The 14,903-nt window shown below is 35.0% G+C and overlaps 3 non-coding genes across 3 annotated transcripts; 1 reads left to right on the top strand and 2 right to left on the bottom strand.

Moving 5' to 3' along the window:
• Nucleotides 1-10,217: 10,217 nt before the first annotated feature.
• Nucleotides 10,218-10,289, bottom strand: Trnam-cau (transfer RNA methionine (anticodon CAU)). Its single transcript has one exon. It is a non-coding gene; the product is annotated as a tRNA-Met (tRNA).
• Nucleotides 10,290-11,093: 804 nt separating this feature from the next.
• Trnam-cau (transfer RNA methionine (anticodon CAU)) lies at nt 11,094-11,165 on the bottom strand. The gene has a single exon. It is a non-coding gene; the product is annotated as a tRNA-Met (tRNA).
• Nucleotides 11,166-12,629: 1,464 nt separating this feature from the next.
• On the top strand, nt 12,630-12,701 carry Trnam-cau (transfer RNA methionine (anticodon CAU)). The gene has a single exon. It is a non-coding gene; the product is annotated as a tRNA-Met (tRNA).
• The last annotated feature ends 2,202 nt before the right edge of the window (nt 12,702-14,903 follow it).

Genomic DNA, 14,903 nt, shown 5'->3' on the forward strand with positions numbered 1-14,903 from the left:
ATATATATATATATATATATATATACATATGTATATACATATATATATATATAATATTTAGAAATGCGTTCATTGTAAACTAGTAAAATTTATAGATTGCTAATAATGTCAACCTTAAAACAATCATACACGAGCATTGATATTCAAAAGGACTGCGTCGATGTGTACGCGTTTGCGCCGTGTGTGCGTGTGCGTTGTGTATGTGTGTATTTGTGTGCGTGCGTGTGTGTATACAGCAGAGGAATAAAAACATGTTAAATGTGTACTTTTCATGGGTAAAAATAAAGTAACTGATAAAAATACACACACAAGCTTAAACACGCATACAGACACAGGGACACACAAACATACATACACAGAGAGGTAGATTCATAGCTTAATCGAAAACGTATCCATAAATATATGAGTATAGGTATAGAAATATATATACGTGTTTCTTTATACATATATATATATACGCATAATATATTCATATCGGTGGTTACATACTTCGTGATGTATACACTCACAAAGTGTGTATATATGTATGTGTCTGTATCAACTAAGAGGCAAGAACACGCATATATAATCGAGATATATTTTGAAATGAAAAGAAAAAAATAATAATAATAATAATAATAATAATAACAAGTGTAGGAACAAGTAATACATGTATACACGCATACACATATTGAAACAGCCATACATCCCGCTCAATCATAACTGCACAAATACACCAAAATAAAATTAGGCACGTAGACAAACATATCTGCATTCAAATACAATCACACGCATGGAACGAGACCCTAAAGCACAGTAACAGCGGGAAAGGCAAATATACACGCAAGCGCACACACTGATACATAGCTACGTTCAGACATAAACAAAGATAAGCACACCCAGTGTAATACGAACGAAGACACACTGATCGTAAACCATTTTTTAAGGAGAGGTCTGACTACTCGGCAACAAAATAAACAGAATATAAATAAACAAGATTAGAAACAGTAAATATCTGCAATAAAATGAAATAAAATAAAAATATTATTTACATACATATAAAAATGAAAAATTAAGAAAGTGATATATCAACAAAGAGGGAATAAAAGAAAGAAGGATACAAAAAGAAGAGAAGAAAAATAGTAGGGAAAGAACGAGAGAGATGGGGGGGGGGAGAAAGAAGGAACACAAAAAGATGGTTGGCGGAATGAATCACGTCACATATCACAGAATGTTGTCAGAATTCAAGTTGCAATAATTGGACAGCAAGCAAGTGATAAATATAAATACGTTTAGAATGGTTATTTTGGAAGGCGAAAGTTAACACACACATATGCATGTACATGAAAGTATGTATGTATGTATGCATGTATGTATATATATGTATACTTACATACATACATACATACATACATACATACATATATATATATATATATATATATATATATATATATATATATACATATATATAATGTGTGTGTGTCCATGTTTGGCTGAAACTAGAACAAAATTATATATATATGTGTGTGGATGTGTGTTGTTTGTTGGTGTTCTTTTGCTGTTGTTTTATGAAGTTCTTTTTTGATATTTTTATTTGTTTGATGTTATTAATGCTTGATGTGTCTTGTAGTTGTTTCATATCTAAGTATTTTTTTTTGTTTTTTTTTTCAAACCGATTTATTTCCTTATATAAAAAAAAAATCGAAAATGGTATAGACCGTTGGTGATTGGGAATTTGGCCAGTTTATAAGACTGTCTCCGGCGCTCATTGAATATATTCTGGAGACTTCCAAGACAAATACTAATAGCTGTTCTTTCATTCATCCATAAGCTTTCACGCAAGCACACATACATACTCACACATATTCATATTCGGTATAAAATGAAAACTCGAGAACAGCAGTTTTACAAATTGTATATAATAATAATAGTATCAAAATTTGGCACCGGATCAGTATATTTGGTACTGCGCCACCACATCTGAGTGACGGGTGAATGAGAAGTCGATTAAATATTCCATCGGTATTGACCAGTTTTTATATTATATAGGCCGATACGATAAATGGACAGGTTTTCCCTATCCAGATTTGAACTTAGAATATAAACGGACGTAACTAAATCTCACAGTCCTTTTTTGCTTTTGTTTTTTTTTTCTTTTGTTAGGGCCGTCTTTAAATGCTAATAAAACAATACAGTGCAACTACTACAAATTTTACTACTACTACTACTACTACTACTACTACTAATAATAATAATAATAATAATAATAATGGTTTCACATTTTGATGCAAGGCCAGCAATTTCGGGGGAGAATTTAAGTCGATTAGAACGGTGCTAGTGTTCAATTGGTAATTATTTTATCGACGCTGAAAGGATGAAAGGCAAAGTTGGTCTCGGCAGAGGTTGAACTCGGAACGTAAAAACGTACGAGTTGTCGCTAGGCATTTTGCTTAGTGTGATAACGATTCGGCCAGATCACCTCCTTACTGCTAATAATAATGATACTTCCTACCGTAAGACCTTTGCCTGAAATTTGGTGGTGGTGGTTGTGGAGTTAATTAATTGTATGTACCCCAGTGCTCAAATGATACTTATTTTATCGATCCCGAAAGAATGAAAGACACAGTAGATCTCCGTGGAATTTGAAGTTTTAACGTAAAAATGTTAAAAAATACGGCTACTATTTTTTTCATGTTAACGATTCGTTTAGCTCACCACCTTACTAATAATAACGATACCTAGCACCGGATGAAAGTCCATGGTGTAATTCATCATCTTCAGAAAGCATTATGCTAATATATTGAAGTCAAGCAAGTAATTTCACAAAGTTCTTTTGAAATCCTACCAGTTAATGAAAACTGCAATTTTAGATATAATTGAAATGGAGGGAATAGCATTTTTAATTTCTTTTATTTTTTAACAAATATGATGTAGTTTATAGTTTATGGCAATAAAGATGAACTGAAAAGACAAAATTTATCTATCTATTTATCAATCATTCTATCTATCTATCTATCTATCTATTTATCTATATATCTATCTATCTAAACTACACTTTTCGCTGTTGAATTACCACCAAGGTTCTGTTCAAGTTATTTAACAATTGGGCTTATTTTCATTTTTTCATATCTCTTCGTCTACTTTCGGCTCCGTATTTATCTGCACATATATTAATATATCTCTCTATCGGCAGACTCACTTAAATATCTATCTATCTATCTATCTATCTATCTATCTACTCTCCTTCTTAGCGATACTGATAAGCATTTAAGCCAAATATTAAGAATTAAAAGAACAATGTTGATGCGCCAGCATGGCTACAATGTTTGATCCGGAACATGTAAAAAATATAAGTGTGACATACATAGCTATTTGCTAAGGCTCATTCACTTTAATTTGATTATAGATAATTAATAATTCAACTATTTTAATGCATAAATTTATAGATCTACATGACATTGTTTCATTACGTTAAACATTTTGATTGTGCCAGCGATTTGAATACAAAAATGCAGAATAATATGAACACACACACACACACACACACACACACTCTCTCTCTCTCTCTCTATCTCTCTCTCTCTATCTCTCTCTATCTCTCTCTCTCTCTCTCTCTCGTGTTTTCTCTTCCTATATTTTTCACTGATTCCACTATTTTCCAGTCTTTCTTTATCTCCCCTTCTCCCCTTGCCCTTGCTACATATGCCTTTCTCCATTCGACTTATTACTTCCCTTGGTGTAAAACGGACGAAACCGACAGATCGCAGGAACACGTAGAATGATATAATTCTTTCTAATTTTAGCACCAGACCACCAACTATGATGGAAGAGGGAAGTTGATTACATCGTCCCAAGTGCTAAAGTGGTACTTTGTTTTATCGAACACGAAATGTTGAAAGACAAGGTTGACATTGGTGGAATTTAAACTCAGAACGTAAAGTGACGGAACAATTGTCGTAAAACATTTTGTTTGACACCCTAACGACTCTGCCAGCTCACCACCTTGTTAATGGTAATAATGACGATTTATAACATTGACGAAGGTCAGAAAAAATGTCCTGCGGAGTTTAGTTGATTTCCTGGATCTCAGCAGTGATTGGTATTTATTTCGCAAAATACTGGTGTGGTTTGAATTCACAACATAAGGAACAGTAAATACCGCAATGATTTTGTCCGATGAGCTAATGATTTTTCTAACCCACCACAGGAGCAGAAATAGCTTCTGCATTTTATCACAGTGAGAATGCAACTGGAAATATTTCGAGGACAAATTAATAAAAAGCGGGACATTTAGATTAAGTATGCATGACATAGATAGAAAAATAAAAAAAAAACGATAGTCAATCAAGTTAAATGGCTGCAATAAGCATACAACAATATGATGTGAATAAGAGGATGCTAAGTATATCCTAAACTGCCCATTGCGTAATTCTGCCCACCATTCAGAGAGACACGTTCAGAGAGGTTTAAATCATACAGATTGCTTTTTCACTTCTGTTGTTACTTGAAACAGTTGATGAGAGCTAAAGTAAACAGAATAAAACACCCGTTTTCGGTTTTGTCCTCAAAATTCCTTCGTTGGCTGCAACCTATTCGTTGTAGCACTCCGTCGGTTACTTCGACGAGGGTTTCAGTGGATCCGATCGACGGAACAGCCTGCTCGTGAAATTAACGTGTATATGGCTGTGCACTCTAGAGACACGTGTATCCTTAACATAGTTCTCAGGAAGATTCAGTGTAACACAGAGTGTGACAAAGCTGACTCTTTGTAATACAGGTACTACTCATTTTTGCTCAGCTGAGTGGACTGCAACCTATATACAGTGGAAAACTGCGATAGGTAGTCGAAGTTTTACGTTTACGTAAATACAACAGTGTTTACGTTGGAATTGGTTAATAACCACATCCGTGTTGCAGGAGACAACAGCTGTTCAACAACTCAGCAATGTATTCATACCTGTTTGTAACGAATGGTTTCATCGCCCTCCCTGATCTCGAACAGACTCATTGAAGGACACTATTGTTACTTTAAATGTTATCCCCCAATCAAAAATCCACTTCATCTACATAACCAGACTTGAAAGTTAGTTCCCAAGATATAGGTAGTCCACAATAGACTTTCAGTATCTTGATCTTCGACTCTTTCTTCCGATATATTTGCTCAAAATATTGCCATTCATACCACTAGTAAACCTCTATAAAATGCAAGGTTTGATATTTCATTGACTGTTTCGCCCGAGTAGTAGAGGACTGTGAGCCCCTGACAACATTCCAGATGTAATGCCAACGTCATACGCGTCTATTTTCTCTCTACCATGTCACAATTCGAACGAGTTGCTAATGAATGCCTCTAATTTTTACAACAATAATCTTGAGCTGAAACATTTACGAGCAGTGATAAGAGAAACCACTTTTCACAAACCGAGCAAGGGTTTCGAAATTGCTATGTCCGATAGGAAAACATTGAGCTTAACCTCCTAATAACGTACTGATTCTGTCTAATGAAAAGAGGTTTCAAACAACGTAAACTTATTAGCGACCGTTTTAAACTAAGATTTATAAGCTGCGCGTTGTTCTGAATAACTATGCCAGATATTGCCCATGTATATGCGGTACTGACCATATTCAGGAAGACAGCTCGAACCCTTTCACCAGCTCTTTAGCCAAAATGTTGATCGCTACATTCAGCAGAGATAAAGAGATTTATCGGTGTTAAATTGTCAATGATTTTGCCCTGGAGTATGTTCCTTTTCAGTGATGTTACAATGCGTCGCTTCTTACAACATGAAATCCTACCAGAGTGTACCGAGTTACTATAATCATCTGACAAGACTGTTACGAAGAAGTTTCTTAAGTAAATAAATATTGTAAGAAAGACATGTTTCATGTATCATAGCAGTCATTACCTGATTTTCGAAGTACTTCACCTGTCTTAATATAAATTGACTTAATCCTTAATATAAATAGACTAAATTCCAACGATTATTCAAAACATTCAGAAAAGTGTCTTTGAAAAACTACACTTATGCCTCGGATAAAATCAGAGGAGCTAATCATGGACCACTGCTGCAAATATAACCTAGCAAACAACTTCTACCATCTCATTTCTAAAATCATGGACCTTAGTTAAACAGAGTAACTGTCGCGCCTCTCTTCAAAGAAACGTACGAACAACATTTTCACCACTAACGAGTTGCTTAAATTCTCCTTTTAAACTTCAGTCTTTTCTATTATAAGGTCCAAAACGTTCAGTAATTCTCTGTTCTGAGTATAACTTCGCCTGTTCTTGCAACCAGCTCTACATGCTCTTGATGCTATGGATGCTATGAAGTGTCGAACATTAATCTTCTAACTATGCCATTAAACTAAAGAGCCAGTGTGTCTATTCCTAAATTCCTGGTCCCACATATAACTAAAATAATTGCATTGAGCAATATGAGTTTGTGAAAAGTTGGGTGTGTATTCGCACGCCCAATCCTAATTTCCGAAATAATAAAATGAGAAAAATTGGGAGATGCCATTTATTTTGTTCCATGGGAAACGACGTTCCGATCCATAATGGGTTCTTGATAATTCTCTTAAAATTTTTCTTGCTCGGCTTATTTTTAATCTCAGTCTTCTTTGTACTCCGTACACTGTGATATGCAGATTTGCCGGAAGATTTCTTGGGTTTTAGGAAATAATTTTCGGAAATTTACAAAACGTTTTTGATAGTTGTCAAATTAAATTAAGAAAAAAAATCATATGTAACCTAGCCTAACTACCCTTATGATATTCAAAAACATTTTTCTTCATATGTATGGAAGTTAGTTTCTTTAATATTTTTGCACGACTTTTCACAGGATTGATATTTTGAATGTCATGAATTTGATAGCATTTTCTTTATTAATGTAATAAGGCATTTACAGTTTCTTTATTTAGCCGGGAACGATTTCCACTTTTTCACTTTTTCTTTCAGAAATATTATTCTATTATCTAACTGGTTCAGAAATTTCACTCACATCCAAAGTTAACTCTCGACATTCTGCATTATCATTATACACTTTTCCTCTATAAAATTAGGAAATTTCATAGCCACTGGGATAATTAAAGGTGGCTGTCCTTAAGATATATTTTCTGGATCTAAAACTTCAAATATAATTGAACATATTAGATGATACAACCGTTTGTATATCTCCTTGCCTAGAGTGACGTAAAATTCGATACACCCACACAGAGATACATATATACTTATATGTGTGTGTGTGTGGGTATATATATATATATATATATATATATATATATATATATATATATATATATATATATATATATATATATATATATATATATATATATATATACATATGTATATATACATTATATACATGTATATAATACATATATGACCATATGTGTATATGTATATATATATATATAAACACACACACACACACACATATATACATACATACATACATACATGCATATATATGTATGTGTTTATATCTATATACATATGTGTGTGTATGTAGTGGATATCACATCGCAAATTAAAAGAAATGAAAAGTATTTACATCCTAAAAGCCTCGCTCTGGCGAATCTAAGATTGTGCACACTTTTTTCTGTCCTATCATTGTGTGGTAAAACAGAGTGAGTCTTCACGGTTAGTATTCTGATCCTTAGAGAGAACTTCCTTCCGCAACCTCTCTGAGAAAGGTTCTTTCCCAATCAAAATAATAAGCTAGAAATAATATATAGACATTCACAGATCACCCACAGTTGAGTTTCCTTTTTAGTTAAGCCTGAAACCAACTGCTTCGTCAGTGGAAGTGATTTGAATAAATGAAGAATATATCTTGTATATTATTTAATACAAGCTTATTCACCTTTGTTGTGTAAATACACATCACTGGCCATCTAAATTATATAATTAACCTCGGTCATAAATGTATTTTATTCTTTCTCCTTAGTGTTTGGTTTGCTGACGTAACGTAGGACAGTTTCTGTGCTGGTGACAACTATTTAAACAGCAATGCGTGCAAATAGCTGGTCCTTTTTCTTTTTTTTCAGACAATCAAACTGTATTTTCCCTAATGTCATGACAATTAATGAGAACTCTAGATTAGAGGTTCTCAACTGAGGTCCATATTGGCCCTGGGGTCCACGTAAGATTTTTGGGAATCTATGTAACAAATTGGGGATCCACCATAATATTTTAAGGGCCCCTGAGAAAAGTTTGCTTTAGATGTATGTATTGGTAGGTATTGCAGGAGAAAGTTGATTATTTTTCTCTAATGTTTTACATAATTCAGCCTACACAAGTCAATGTGAGAAAAACAAAATAAGAATCGTGAAAGAAGTACCTATAAAACTAGTTTTTAAATATCGAATGGTTTTGGCGGTCCACCATGAAGTAATAATCGAATGGGTTCATAAACAATAAAAATGTTCGAGAACCACTGTTCTAGATTCTTGAGATGTTTTCACTTTGAACGCTACACTCGCTTAGAAAATTATCATATATAATAATCCAACCAAACCTATTTAATATACACAGAGGGGAAGCACATTCTATAAATACTACATCTAAATTCGCGTAGGTGCCCCACGAACCCTTTTCGAATGATGCCAAATCTGTGGTTAGCTTGTTTCAATCAGTTTAAGTAACCGTGCATTCCAATTAACGTCATTTATGACTAATATCAATTACGAATTAAGATTCATATCCGCTCCTAAAGTAACAGGTCGAATTACCTTGTAATGGTTTCCTTACATCTTCTTCCGGCCAGGGTTAACGTTGTTCTACTTTGGTATTTAGTTTGCGAATGACTCTCCTTCTTTGTCTCTCTTTCACTGTCTCCGGTTTTCTCTCGCTCTCTTTCTTTTCTTCTCCTTCTGCGTGTGTGTGTCTGTGCGTGGTGCGTATCTTAGTGTTTATGCATCTGTTTAGGCGAATGCAAAGATATATTTGGACAGGTGTACAATCGTTTCAATTTCAATAAAATGTTTGTTACATTCATTTTGATATATTTGATTAAGATATTAATCATAATTTTATTTTTGGGTGGATCAGGCGACGAAAAGTCGTATGCAAATCTAGCTGATTCATTGATTACCCAAACTATTGATCAAACAATCGCTTTGCTAGTTTCTGAAATGGCTGACCAATTGACAAATAAACAAGTGAAATAAATAGAACACGTGTGTTTATCATTGGCATAATGACTGTTCCGATATACAACAGAATATGTGTCAATTCAGTTCACATCAAGAATCTCGCAAACAACAAACAAAAGCTAAATATGAGTCATAAACATTACAAATGTTCCGTTAGTAATTTGTTTACAGTTAGAAAGTTGGATAGAGTGCAATATGTGACACGATGGTTCTGTCTCAAAATTAGGTTATGTACACTCAATCTGCGGAATTTTCAATTGCTTGCACGTTTACCCTTTACCTGTACAAAGCATTTTCATTATTTTGTCTTGAACATCCATGCTGATTTCAGACCCTTGTTGACCCTTGTTTCATACATTCTGAGTTATATAAAACTATCACATTATAAGTCCCAAGTTGCCCTGGTGCTTCAAAGAAATTGGGAATGTGTGTCGTATATAATGCATAGACGCCAGAGAAATATGTTTTATGTGTCACAGGCACTACAAAGGACAGGCAAAAGGATTACCTATGCAGGTGACTCAGTAAATAGAGCAGCTAAATCTTCACCGTCGGGAAACAGAGGACCACCACCAATAAAGCTTAACGCGAAATGATAAAGTATTATATTATCAATATAAATTGCAAACATTTAATATAACTACCAATCCCCACACAACCTGGTTAGTTTGCGGATAACTCTGTCAGTGAATGTAAAACCCCTGTTTTACTCTTTCGATCTCACTTTCTCTCACTCTTTCTTCCTGTTTCTTGAGTAACGCTGCGATGGACAGGCGTCCCGTCCAGCTGGGGTGAACACATACGCCATAGAAACCGGGAAACCGGACACATGAGCTTGGTTAGGCTTTAAAAGGGTGCATAAATAAAAAATAAAATAGAATAAAATATGCTTGACAACCGGTGATTGCTCGTTCATGTCGCCGTAGCCGAGCGGTTCGTGAAAAAGAATTGAACTGAAATAATAAATACAAGTTTTTTGGGGTTATCTTTTACACGCGAAGCCGGTGAGCCAGGACGGACGGTGCTCAAATAAAAGAATAATACAAGAAAAGGAAAACAAAAAAAAAAGAAAATATTAGCAGAGCGTAGTTTCGATCTACGGACCTCTGGGTTATGGGCCCAGCACGCTTCCGCTGCGCCACTCTGCTACTTAGTTAAGAGGGTCTAATATAATCTATTATTCCTTTTAATGAACGTACTATGTTAGATTGTCATTATTGCATCAGACATTAGATTAGACATTATTTATATCTCTTTTGTGATATTTATATCACAAATACACCAGAAGGAAGATAAACAACGAATGTCACCGAGCTAAATTGTTTGTTTTCTGGTATCGACCCGTGCATTCTGAGTAAATTTAGTAGAAGTCAACTGTGTGGATCGTTGCATATACATAGAAACACACATACACACACTCATACAGACATATGTATGTGAGTGTATGTATGTGTGAGTGTGAGCGTATGTTTGTGTGTGTTTGTGTCTGTGTGTGATTGCGTGTGTAAACACAGTCGTGACAGTGTGATACGAAATGTGCTTCCCAACGACATGGTTCTGGATTCAATCCCACTGCGTAGAATCTTGGACAAGTGTCTTCTACGTTAGCCTCGGGACGACCAAATCCTTGTGAGTGGATATGGTTTCTGGTAACCGAAAGATAAACCTTTGTATATATATATATATATATATATATATATATATATATATTTGTATGAGTATATTTGTGTTTGTGCCAGTCGACAACCACTGCTTGACAACCGGTGTAACATTGCCGCGGACTAACATTTGGCAAAAAAAAATAATGAAAATGAACTGATACAATATGTACCAGAGTTTAGACAAAAAGAGAAATACTAATATCAATCTGATCGACTAAACCCATCAAGTAGGTGCCCCGTCAAAGGCGAAATGTATGTAAAATTACAAATAATGCAATAAAATAAACTTTCTAGCAGAGCGTAGTTTCGATCTACGGACCTCTGGGTTATGGGCCCAGCACGCTTCCGCTGCGCCACTCTGCTTGACAAACGATTGATGCCTTAAATAAACTAATATTTCCTTCAATCAGTGTGTTACTTTTAAATTGTAATTATTGCATCAGCCATTACTCATATCCGTGTATGTTGAACTGTCACAAGCACAAAAGTAAGAAAGTATACAATATATGCTATACAGTGGTTTGTTTCTTACATGAAATCTGACATTCTATTATGCGAATATTCCGATATTAACTTTTGGCTTTCTGCTAGGAATATTCCAGAAAACGTTTTCTCAAGAAATTCGTTGAAGTTGGTGTTTAGCATAACTTCTTCTTTAAGGCATGCTATGTAGAATCTCTTCCGCTTCGCCTACATATTTTTTTTTTCTAACTATACAGTTTGAAACTTCGTATACTGGTGTAATTTCTCACGCTGAACATGGTTTACTTTCAAGATTTTTGACAAAATTTCGTATTTTAGAAGTTATTTCGTGTTAAAGCTGTCGTATTTAGGAAATTTTAATCAATCAACGACGTTTATTCAGCTGAAGAAAGCTACTGCCGTTTATTATAGTTATCGAAGTGCAACAACTCCTGGGTCATCTCTAATAAATGTCAACTATTTGATGAACCGCGAAGTTACGGGGACGTAAACACACCAGCATCAGTTGTCAAGCGATGGTGGGGAGAAAAACAAAGACACAAACAAACATATACACACGCACAAATACATATATATATATATATATATATATATATATATATATATATATATACACGACGGGCTTGTTTCCCTTTCCATCTACCAAATCTACTTGCAAGGCTTTGGTCGGCCCGAGGCTATAATAGAAGATACTTGCTCAAAGTACCACGAAGTGAGATGGTACCTGAAACCATGTCGCTGGGAAGCAAGCTTCTTACTTACATGTATGTATATATGTATATGGATACTAATACATAAATAGATGTATATTATATACACTCATATGCATATATATAGGTGTGTGTGCGCGCGCGAGTGTTGTTCGCGTGCGCGTGTGTGTGAAATTATGAGAGTACTTTGCGTCGCCCAAACAGAGATGCATGAGAAATATACTCATAAATTTCACAAGCCCAAAACACAGAGATAAAACTGATATATAATGAATGATGCAATAGTAGAAATTTTACTTAGAAAAGTCACTGAAAGAAATAATAAAGTGCGTATTGAAGTACACCGAGAGTTAAGTAGAGTTGCGCAGTTGAAGGATTTCATGAGAAAAAAGTTTCTGGAATATTCTTAGCAGAAAGCCAATAGTCAATATCGGAGTATTCGTATAACAGAATGTCAGATTTCATTTAAGAAACAAACCACTATATAGCATATATTGTATACTTTCTCACTTTTGTGCTTGTGACAGTTCAACATACACAGATATGAGTAATGGCTGATGCAATAATTACAATGTAAAAGTAACACACTGATTGAAGGAAATATTAGTTTATTTAAGGCATCAATCGTTTGTCAAGCAGAGTGGCGCAGTGGAAGCGTGCTGGGCCCATAACCCAGAGGTCCGTAGATCGAAACTACGCTCTGCTAGAAAATTCATTTTATTGCATTATTTGTAATTTTACATACATTTCGTCTTTGACGAGGCACCTACTTGATGGGTTTAGTCGATCAGATTGATATTAGTATTTCTTCTTTTAAAGAAGACGGTGAGCTGGCAGAAACGCTAGCACGCCGGGCGAAATGCTTAGCGGTATTTCGTCTGCCGTTACGTTCTGAGTTCAAATTCCGCCGAGGTCGACTTTGCCTTTAATCCTTTCGGGGTCTATAAATTAAGTACCAGTTACGCACTGGGGTCGATCTAATCAATTTAATCCCTTTGTCTGTCCGTGTTTGTCCCCTCTGTGTGTAGCCCCTTGTGGGCAATACAGAAATAAGAAACGTGCTTCCCACCCACATGGTTCTGGATTCAATCCCACTGCGTAGAATCTTGTACAAGTGTCAGCTACGTTAGCCGCGGGAAGACCAAATCGTTGTGAGTAGATCTGGTTTATGGTAACTGAATAAAAACCATTGTGTGTGTGTGTATATATATAAATATATATTTGTGTGAGTATATTTGTGTCTGTGCTAGTCCACCTCCACTACTTGACAACCGGTGTAACGTTACCGTGGACTAACATTTGCCAAAAAAATTAGCTGATACGACACGTACCAGAGTTTAGACAAACAGCGAACTACTGATATCAATCTGATCGGTTAAACCCATGAAGTAGGTGCCCCGTCAAAGACGAAACGTATGTTAAATTACATATAATGCAATAAAATAAAATTTCTAGCAGAGCGTAGTTTCGATATACGGACCTCTGGGTTATGGGCCCAGCACGCTACCGCTGCGCCACTCTGCTTGAACTGTCACAAGCACAAAAGTAAGAAATTATACAATATATGCTATACAGTGGTTTGTTTCTTAAATGAAATCTGACATTCTGTTATGCGAATATTCCGATACTGACTATTGGCTTTCTGCTAGGAATATTCCAGAAAATTTTTTCTCAAGAAATTCGTTGAAGTTGGAATTTAGCGTAACTGCTTCTTTAAAGCATGTTATGTACAATCTCTTCAGCTTCGCTGACGGATTTTTTTTTTTTTTTTAACTATACTGTTTGAAACTTCGTATGCTGGTGTAATTCCTCACGCTGAACACGGTTTACTTTCCACACTTTTGACAAAATTTCGTATTTTAGAAGTTATTTAGTGTTAAAGCTGTTGTATTTAGGTAATTTCAATCAATCAGCGATGTGTATTCAGCTTAAGAAAGCTACTGTCTTTTACTATAATAATCGAAGAGCAACAACCGCTGCGTCATCTCTAATAAATGTCAACTATTTGATGAACCGCTAATTTACGGGGACGTAAACAAACCAGTATCGGTTGTCAAGCGAACGTGGGGAGAAAAACACAAGCACAAACAAACATATACACACGCATATATATATATATATATATATATATATATATATATATATATATACGACGGGCTTGTTTCACTTTCCATCTACCAAATCCACTAACAAGGCTTTGGTCGGCCCGAGGCTATAGTAGAAGACAATTGCTCAAGATACCACGAAGTGAGATTGTACTTGAAACCATGTCGTTGGGAAGCAAGCTTCTTACTTACATGTATGTATATATATAATATACATACTACATACATAAATAGATGTATATTATATATACTCATATGCATATAGATAGATTTGTGCGCGCGCGTCAGTGTGTGTGTTCGCGCGCGTGTGTGTGAGATTATGAGAGTACCTTGCGTCGCCCAAACAGAAAAATAGCTGCAGATGCATGAGAAATATCTTCAATGGAGAAATATCCTTATTATTCTACACTACCCCAGGAAATCTTTCGATGTCAAAAAAGAAATTTATGTAGCATTTTACTCTCTAATGCACTATGCGCTTGACTTTCAGCATCAATTTTATGTTGAGACATATATAAGTATTTCTCTTTCTGTCTAAACACTGGTACATATTGTATCAGCTTATTTTATTTATTTTATTTATTTTTTTGCCAACTGTTAGTCCACGGTAATACTACACTGGTTTTCAAGCAGTGGTGTTGGACTAGCACAGACAAAAATATACTCACACGTTTATCTATATCTATCTGTCTATCTATCTATCTCTCTCTCTCTCTCCCTCTCTCTCTCTCTCTCTCTCTCTCTCTATATATATATATATATATATATATATATATGGGAGAATTTACGAAAAAACTACAACA

Source organism: Octopus bimaculoides, chromosome 7, assembly GCF_001194135.2.
Source record: "Octopus bimaculoides isolate UCB-OBI-ISO-001 chromosome 7, ASM119413v2, whole genome shotgun sequence".
Lineage (NCBI taxonomy): Eukaryota > Metazoa > Mollusca > Cephalopoda > Octopoda > Octopodidae > Octopus > Octopus bimaculoides.